General features: G+C 47.3%; 1 pseudogene; it reads left to right on the top strand.

Annotated features, from left to right (window-relative positions):
* Positions 1-2,162: 2,162 nt before the first annotated feature.
* Positions 2,163-3,384, top strand: LOC136536395 (putative E3 ubiquitin-protein ligase SINA-like 6; annotated as a pseudogene).
* Positions 3,385-9,491: the final 6,107 nt, after the last annotated feature.

Raw genomic sequence — 9,491 nt, 5'->3', positions numbered from 1 at the left:
GTGTTAATTGGTCTTATTTTGCAATGATCATATGGGCATAACAATAGGCGTAGACTCTTTTTTTCTCTTGATCTCGTACTCCCTCTGTCTCAAAATAGATAAGACTTTAATTATGGATATGGACATGTTTGTTGAGATTCATCGTCAAAGTGTTGCCTATTTTGGAACGAAGAGAGTATACCACTCTAATATGCAATGCCATAAATATTTATCTTCCCGTAAATCAAACACACTTTCTTGTTTTGTACCCCAAGTCAAGCAGGTGTAGGTTCAGTCGTAGAATTGGACTCGCTGTCACTCTGTCTGTGTAGCAATGCCAGGGAAAGGACGTTATCCAGTCTCTACCACACGACAAAATATATGGTGGAAACCACATATTAGTTGGAAATGTGAAAACTAATTCAAAAAATATATTTTGGTTATTCAATCATTTTTAAAACTTAATTGATCCACAGTGCATACAAATATGTACTCACACGAAAAAGACTCCTCACAATGCGGCAAGTGGGTCAGCTGCGGCCCATTGAAGCGCCCTCGGAAATCTAGCCCATTTCTTAGCCCACTCTTCACTCCCGTTGTTGCCTTGCTCGTTTGTTCCCCTCCCCTCTCCGCCGTCCCACGTCCTGGAGTCGGACTCTGGACGGGCTCTGATCAACGCCAGAAAATGGCGACGCGCGGTCGAGCAGTCGATCGAGGAGGGGTCGCCGCCTCGCCGGCGACGCCGCACTCCCAGCAGAGCCTAAAACCTTCGAGGCTACAAGGTGTTTCAGGTAGGACTACATCCCTTTCGATTCTCGACATTTTGGCTCCCTCCTCTTCGGGAGTAATGCCGCCGTGCCGCTAGGCTGCTGGTACTAGGGTTTATGCTGTACTGAACTAACGTTGGTTTTGCTCGGGTACTTCTGTGTCGAATTTCTACCGTAAGCATCGCTTATGCCCCTATTATCGCGCACTTGTATTTCTAAAAGATGTGCATTGTGAAGGAATCGGTAAATGGCGCAAAGGAACCCAAATCGTCCTGTTATAAGTGCTGTTTTAACTTGTAAGCAGGATAAAATGCGAGTTACTTGTTAGTAGTGCAATTAATTATGCCACGGAACCATATGCTTGCATCGCCACTATTTTGATCTTATCTTTGACAAAGCATCGAATCAAACTGGACCCGTTCCTGTTTTTCTAGATACTCTGATATGTTCTAGTTTTCTCTGAACAAAAAGGGCAGGATCTCTGTCATTCATTTAAGGAGCAAAGAAGTCTAGATACTCTGATATGAACAAGACACAATTGTTTTCGCATAAAAAACAGGAATACTTCTAATATTTTATGAATGTAGTTGTAGCACTCACTTGATAGTGTAATGCTGTTATCTTTGTTCATAATCTTGGGTGATCATTCTCTGTTGTCGTTGTTTGTGGCCATTGGAAAAAAATGCCAAAAGCTAAATTCCTGAATCAGACTTGTCGTAGCTTCACAAAAAAATGTTTTAGTTTGTCTGGAGCTAGGTGCCCAGGAGGGGTACAAACAAATCTTACCATCTTTACTGGCAAAGGGATAAGACATTCGAGGAAAACATGTTGCATGCCTTGTTGAATAAATCGTTTATGCGTGCCTTCACCATTGTTAGTCTGGCACTCTGGCTGACCTGCAGGCTACAGGAGTTACCATACCCACGGAATCATTTATGTTCAATTTGCATTTGTGTTGTTCTTGGGGTAAAGAACTTGTTCTAGGGATTTGTGGTGATCTGTCATTGTCTTAACAAAATAACCATGTTGTCTTGTTGGTAGTCTGACATGTCCACGTGGTACAGTAGCGCAAACTGTTTAGATGAGTTGATGATTAAGCTAGTAAGGTTTAGGCCGATAAGAAGTTTTCATTAGTATTAGTAAGGAATGCATATATTAGGCAATCCCATTTTCTGTTATTTATTTACCCATTATAAGTTCTATTGTTTCGAATTATCCTGTTCTAAATTCTGGTTCCTGGCCCTTCCATCCAGGCCAGCACATGAATAAGGAATAAATGTTAATCGAAACTACCCTTCTATCTACCAACTCATCACTTCCTTTTGCGAATATACCAAATCATTTGCACTTCCTTTTTGCCAGTATAAATTTGTCCTAAGAAGGGATGGAAGCACCCTTTGTTGTGCTTGTGAGATTAAGCAAGCTAGTGTTTTGCAGGTGATGGAGCCAAAAGGTGAAACTAAGTTGGAGGGAGTGAGAATGGCAATGGGTGCCTTGGACTGCCCCATCTGCTATGAGCCCCTCGTGCCTCCGATTTACCAGGTAGGCAGGTAGACACAGTACATGTGTATATGAATAGCATCGAGTTAATTTATGAAGAACACCAGATAGGCAAAATCATTATATTGTTTTCGTCCAACAACTAAAACCTTGAATAAATCTTCCAAAAGCAGTTTGTTAATTTCTGATGAGGGGCACATCAGTATGTTTCATGAATCGATCTACCAAACACAGAGTAACTAAGGTAGTGTTCTGATGAGGGGCACTATCAGTACCTATGTTTTTTTTAATTAAATTCCATATATGTCTGTCCAAGATATTCTCTCACAAGACTTGTTTTCTCGATTCCGATTTGACAGTGTAGTGTGGGGCACCTGATCTGCAATTCATGCTGCATCAGGCTCAACAAATGCCCCCTATGCCCAAGGTCTGCCTTCGAGCGCTGCTTTGGCATGGAGCGCGTTGTTGAATCCATTGAGGTTCCTTGTTGCTTCGCCGAGAACGGATGCACCAAGAAGATCGCCTACTTCAAACAAAAAAAAAGCACAAGAAGGCGTGCCGACACCGGCCATGCTTCTGCCCGGAGCCCGGCTGTGGCTTCTCAGGGCCGGCGGCAATGCTGCCAGACCATTTCACCGACTGCCACAAGTGGCCAAATACGTCGTTCAAGTACTTCGCGCAGGTCGGCCTCCGCCTCCAGCCGGGCCCGCACGTCCTCCGTGCCCAGGACGGCACCGTCTTCCTCATGAATGTGGTGGCAGCAGAACCCCTCGGGCACGCCATCTCCCTCGTCTGCGTCCGGCCGGAGACCACGGACTCCCCGTTCGGCTGCTCTGTGGTGTTCTCGTGCTTCACAGGCCACCATCAGATCTCGACGCTGACCGTCGTGAGGTGCTCGTCGCTAGCTGATGGTCTGCCAAAGGACGGCTTCTGCGTCGTGCCCAAGGCATCTGGGGGTATCCATGTCGTGCTCCAGACCACCATAGATACACGTCGATATCTAAACAACCATGGTAATTTACTTTATGATCAGCACTGTACCACTGTACTTTTATGTGGAGGAAGACATGCTTGCCGGCCGGCCAAATTTTTTGTTTTTAGCCCATTTTTTGAAATTTTTTCACAAATATGTCCCTGAGTTATGCTTTCAAAATCTGGACCCTTAGCTTGGCGCCATCGTTGGTGGCGCCGAGCTTACACGTCTCGGCGTCATAGATTTTAGCGCTTAGGTCTTGTGCTCGGCATAGACGTGGCGGTGACTTAGCAGGCACCATGGCGCCGTAGATCTTGGCGCCGAGCTTAGCGCCGTGGTTATTGGCGCCGAGAACGACGCCAAGATTTATGGTGCCGAGGTGGTGTTTTAACCCGGCGTCCAACCTTCCTGCCCGAGGCTTCTTCATCTTATTTCTCCTTCCTCTCGGATTTTTTCTCTCCCTACTTCGTCCTACCTCATGAATCGTCATATTGGACTTTGGAAACTTTGATTTGATTCGTAGATCTTCGAGAGCAAGGTATCCTTGCTCCCTCCTAGTTTTTTTTTTCAAATCGATACGGTATATATTAGTCGGATTTTTCAACTTACATTACTTAGGGTTTCATGCAATTATAATATTTATATTATACAACCGTAGATGCCAAGGCGTGGAAAAGTTACTAAACCAAGGTAACCTCAGCGCATGTTGTTATGATATGGGTTCATTGTTGTGGATTAAATAAAAAACCCTAGGTGTATGGTTTAATGTTAATTGCTTTCGGTTCTTAGAACGAAAATGGCTAAATTGTAGTTATGGCCGGATGATCGAAATGTCTTTGACCCATTGCCTCTGCCTAGTGGTGTTACAGTGCCCATGTGCTTTTGCGGCGATCCTTGCAAGGTAGCCAAGTCCGATGAAGATGACACGTATATACAGAGGTATTGGATGTGTTCCAATTTAGCGTTTGAGCCTACACTTCGTCAGTGCTGCATTAACAAGATGGTGAGGAATTGATGTTTGTGTCATATGACATCTTGCATGATTTTTTTTGTTTTGTAACAATTGCATTTTTTATAGACCCTCCACCGCTCTGTGATTTTGAGCAGTGGATCGACACAAGCCTGAAGACAAGGAATGGATGCAGAAACTATTGCGGTGGGAGGCAGAGGACATGGAGACGATGGAGAAGATACGCGGAGAGGAGGTTGCAGAAAAGGAGCACAAGGAAGAGGAGGAAAGGAGGCGTGATGCCCGTGGCGTCGTGGAAGAGAACGCAGGCAAATAGGTGTAGGATCCACGCCCTATAGTAGTACCCAACTGTCTCCTCACCTGCCACCTCGGGGCACTGTGCGAACTCTTGCCGGAGCCAGGAGACTAGAACTTCAGAACTGCGAGCCCCTTGCTCACCAACCTCACGCCCAAGGAAGGCCTCTACTTGTGCTCTCCAACCTTCTGACCTGCACTGTCCAGTCATTGCGTTGTCGTGAATCCTCAGACCTAGCATCTTCTACAGTCTGGAGCGTGACTGTCATCTCTCCGAAAGGCAAGTGAAAGCTGTGAGTCTCCGGCCGCCACCTACATTTTAGACAAAGCAAGATTAAATGTCAAAAAGGCAAGCGCATGAATAAATGGCCATAAATGGAGGCAATGATTGAAGATAATACCTGTCAACCAATGCAGTTACAGCCGCTGAGTTGAACTTGGGCAACCCACGACAAACCTGAAAAGAGATGACATCTAGTCTAGCTCTTTGTAGGAAAGGAGTGTACCTATTGTCGTATTGCATGTCCAAGAACCCATTGTGGGTTCTAGGACGAAGGAGCGGAATGTCCTGCATGGAATAAAACATAGTCTCTCGTTACTTCACGAACACATGTACACTCACAAAAATTTGAACAAGGCATATAGATTATTACCTGCCCCTCCGCTATGAGACGTCCTCGGTGGGTCTCCTCGTATGCCGGGTCGAGCAGGTGGAATTGCGCCATCCTACAAAAAAAGTCAATGAAATAGAAATTCAATATACAATGAAACATAAACTTAGAAATGTATAAGTAATGTTAGGGCCGGCCTCAGGAGCTTCTAGGAGCTCATCATCACGTCCTTCTACACACGCCTGATCGGAATGAGCAAGATCGCTGAACTCGTGAATTCTTGGATCACGGCGCCGGGAAAGATACACCTCAGCATCTCAACATCACTCTCTCTTAGCTCTCCAACAGGACGATCGTCATCAGAATCAAGAGCCCTTGCCATCTCATATGGCTCCGAATCATTCATAATTTCAACACTATTGGAGCCACGGAATCCATCTCTATAGTGCACTTGCGCAGCAACAGTCGGCACATCCACATTGTCAGGAATGTCTCCTGCAATATAAGTAGAAAAATGAGGAAAGAACGAAAAAATGGATGTAAGGAAGGGGTAAGCTCCCAATAACCATGCGGATAAGACACTTAATCAGATGATTCTGTGTCAAAGGGATCTCATGAGGAGGATCTGCCACAACATCATGAGTCTGACAAGCATCTCGAACTAGCTCATTGGGGCAGATTGAGCATCGGGAGCTGTAGGTGCAACCTCCACATCCATATCAGGTTCTGGGACGGGAGGGTCGAAGTGTGCCTACTGACCCATTGGTGGAGAAAACCCATGAGGGATGGGATCAACTAACACCCGACGCACAACCACGTCCAATCTTTGGAGCTGACACTTCATAGCCGATCTCACATAGTTCTCCCACTGGTCTGCACACCCAATTGGGATCATCTTCCATAGGATGTTGGGAGGGGAACCTAGGTGAAGTACATCCTCCACTGCGATGCCATCATCATCATTAGCTCCATGGCAATGTAGCTCCTCCCGAGCCCTTGCAACCAACTCACTAAATGAAGGCTTCTCATTGAATAACACAGGCAAGCTTTGCATCTCAACAAACTCAACATATCCATAGCGATCTCTTTCCACGGTGTCTCCATGATATATGCTCACTAGATTGCCATCTAGTTCATACACATAAGGACGCACAATTCCTTTAGTCTAATATAAATGAAGCATACTAAGTATAAGGTCTCTAGTATGTAATAACTAACTAAATAGATACTATCAATTCACTACTCACTACTAAGTACTACTAACTAACTATGTCAAGTAACTATCTAACTAACTATGTAACTAAATATATAACTATTTAACTATCTTACTAACTATATAACTATGTAACTATATATCTAACTGTGTAAAGTATTCATCAATCAACCTATCAATCTAAATATCTTTCTACCTATCTAAATCACTACCACACTAACCAACTAATAACCACTGTTAAATAACAAAATTTTAAAACTAATGTACCTCGGTTGCAAGGGAGACGTAGCCGGTCTACAAGAGGCAGAGACGGCTGGCGGGGAAGTTGTCGTGCGCCCATGTGTGCACCCGGCCGACAACCGGAGTGGCCAAGCGGGCTGGGGCGGGCAGCCACAGGAGCCCGGCAAACGGCACCCTGCTACCGGCCTACGGCCCCCGCTGCCCTTGTGGAACGGGCAAGGGAGGGCGGCGCAGCAGGGGCCGGCGCGGTCGTGGCCGTCCGGGTTCGACGACGGGTAGGGTGGCGCAACAGTCGTGGGCGGCGCACGGTGCCTCGCGGCTCGGCGCGTGGGGTGGGGATGGGCGCGGCCGGGCACTCTGTAACACCCTGGTGTTACGATCCTATTTAGCGCCGCGATTTAGGCCTAAGTAAAACTTTCGAAACGAATTTTTCTCGAATTTTTGATTTAAAACATACGTGAAGCGATAAGCGAATCTTGTGTGACTTAGTTTCGCGGACTCGAATTAAGCGCTCAAGTTAAATTACGCCGGGCATAGAAATATTTAGGAATGTCGAACGCCAATTCTGGCCAATCGATAACAAACGGATCGTTCTATTAGATTAAGCATGAAAAACAACTTTTGTAAATAAAATAAAATCCATTAATAAATAGAACGATATATATATATATAGCTTTTGAATCAAATTTAAATTCGAGCTTGCTGAAATTTTCCTGTGCCTAGACGTTGCAAATTGACTAAAGCAGTAAACCGTTATAAAATATATATATATATATATATATATATGCATATATGTGTGTATATATATATATATACACCCGTTACGACAATGACTCTAAATCAAAGTACGTGCATGCATGCTATCGATTGTCTCATTTCACACACACGCGCACACACACACACACACACACATATATATATATATATATATAGAGAGAGAGAGAGAGAGAGATAGATAGATATATATAGATACACACATATGAGGGGGGATCACATCATTTTATGTGACTTCTGGCAGCGTCGCCTGGCTCATGACGAGGCTAAACTTAACATGTGTCCATAGAACTCCGTGAAAACCACACCAGTCATCATAATTAAACGCGTCAAATGCAGATCCACACAAGTCCATGCAGAACTCATATATATATATATATATATATATATATATATATATATATATATATATATATATATATATATATATACACACACACGCACACATACAGTCTACATCTAACGAGCTGCTACTACTGCTGCTGTCCGTGCTGCACGTTTTCTCGTGCTTGACAGCGAGTGGTCTTGTCCATTTTTTTATGGAAGCACAGCAATCCTGCAGCGGTGCAGTTCCTTTTACCCCACAGTTCTTACGTCTGCCAGGCCACTGATGTCTCTGTGCCTGCGCGTTGTCACTGTCGTTCACTCTGCGCTAAGACAAGGCCAGGACGGGTCACAGCAACAGGGGTCACCTCCGTGTCTCTGCAGCTGCTCTCGCTCTGCGCCAGCGCCATCCTTTTCCTCCTTGTGAGCGCGCCCGAGCCCTGGAGTACTGCCGCGGCGGTCACGCAGTCTATTGTTTCCCTTTTCCCTTCGTGTATGCGTGCCCGGCTTTGCCTCGCCTCCTCTCCTCTATGCACAGCGGCGCCATTCTTCTTCTTCCAGCCCGCGCGCTCGAGCTCCGCGCTGGTCCGCGCCTTCCCCGCGAGCGAGCCTTGGCCTGCGTTGGTCTGCTCCCCGCAGCACGCGCCGCCACGCCACACTGGACCGAGCCGTGAGCGCTACTCCTCTGCGCACCTCCGCATCGCCACCGCCGTACGCGCCCGCACGACCACCGTGCCCGCCTTGGCTCCGCGTGGGTCTGCTGCTCCTTGGCACACCGGGCAGCAGCACCTTGCCTCAACCCGCGCCTCTCCACCAGAGCTCCACGCCGCTTTGGTACGGCCGCTCCACCGTGGCACCCGCTGGGCCGCGCTCGGAGTCGCCGCGCCTCGCGCCGCCGGTACCGGTCTTCACCTGCAGCTGCGCCGTCGCCTCCACAACGCGCCGAGCCGCTCAACCCACTGGTGCTGGTCGCCCCATGAGCGAGCGTGCCCGTGCCTCTTCGCCCTCGCTGGACCGTCAGCCCCGCAACACTGGACCACGGCCGCCATGGATGCGCCCGTCGCCGCCGTGCCGTGCCCGCTCGGTGTCTCGCGCAGCTCCACCTCACCGCGCTGCCCCACTGCGTCCGAGGCCACTGGCATTTCCCCGCACCGCCTCACGTCCCCTCCACCGCCGGGAGCCACGCTGTGCCGATGGTCGGATTTTGGGCCGGCCGCGTCCGTCCCGGCGCTCCTCTGCTCCCTGCGTTTCGCTTCTGGATTTTGGAAGGAAGGTGAGGAAGGGGTATTAATCCAAGCAAAAACATTATACGGGGGTTTTACTGCAATAATACCTGGCACATTGAACAATACTCTAGACCTAGGACTGATTAGTGAAAAGCGTAGGGGCCATTTCGCGTATCTGCCATGCCTGTGGGCTTGACCGGCTGGGCCAGCCTACCGCCCTGCGCCTAGGCCATTGCGCGCCTTGCTAGGCCACCGCGCGCCCGTCCGCTGGTCCCGCCTAGGCTGCTGATCGCACCCCTCCGCCCGCGGGCCAGGTCGACTCGCTGGTCGTTGGGCCAGATGTGTGGCCGCTGGCCCTTTAGTTTTATAAAGCGATTGCTAATTGAGTCTCGGGAATAAAATTGTAACATCAATATAAAATGGCATAGGAATCCATGAATAGCGAAACCAATTTTGTTAGTCCCCTAAAATCATGCTCTACATGTTAGTGTATTTTGTTCACAAAGTTTGGCAATATTTTTGGGAGCTATATAATTATTTTAAAATGCTGAATATTGTTAAAAGATGAACTTGTAGGAATTTTCTGGATAAATTGGTAATAGTGTTGACTCTAAAAATTT

This window comes from Miscanthus floridulus, chromosome 2, assembly GCF_019320115.1.
Source record: "Miscanthus floridulus cultivar M001 chromosome 2, ASM1932011v1, whole genome shotgun sequence".
In the NCBI taxonomy this organism is placed as follows: Eukaryota; Viridiplantae; Streptophyta; class Magnoliopsida; order Poales; family Poaceae; genus Miscanthus; species Miscanthus floridulus.
The sequence above is the reverse complement of the archived record's forward strand: the minus strand, read 5'-3'. Positions and strand labels throughout refer to the sequence as shown.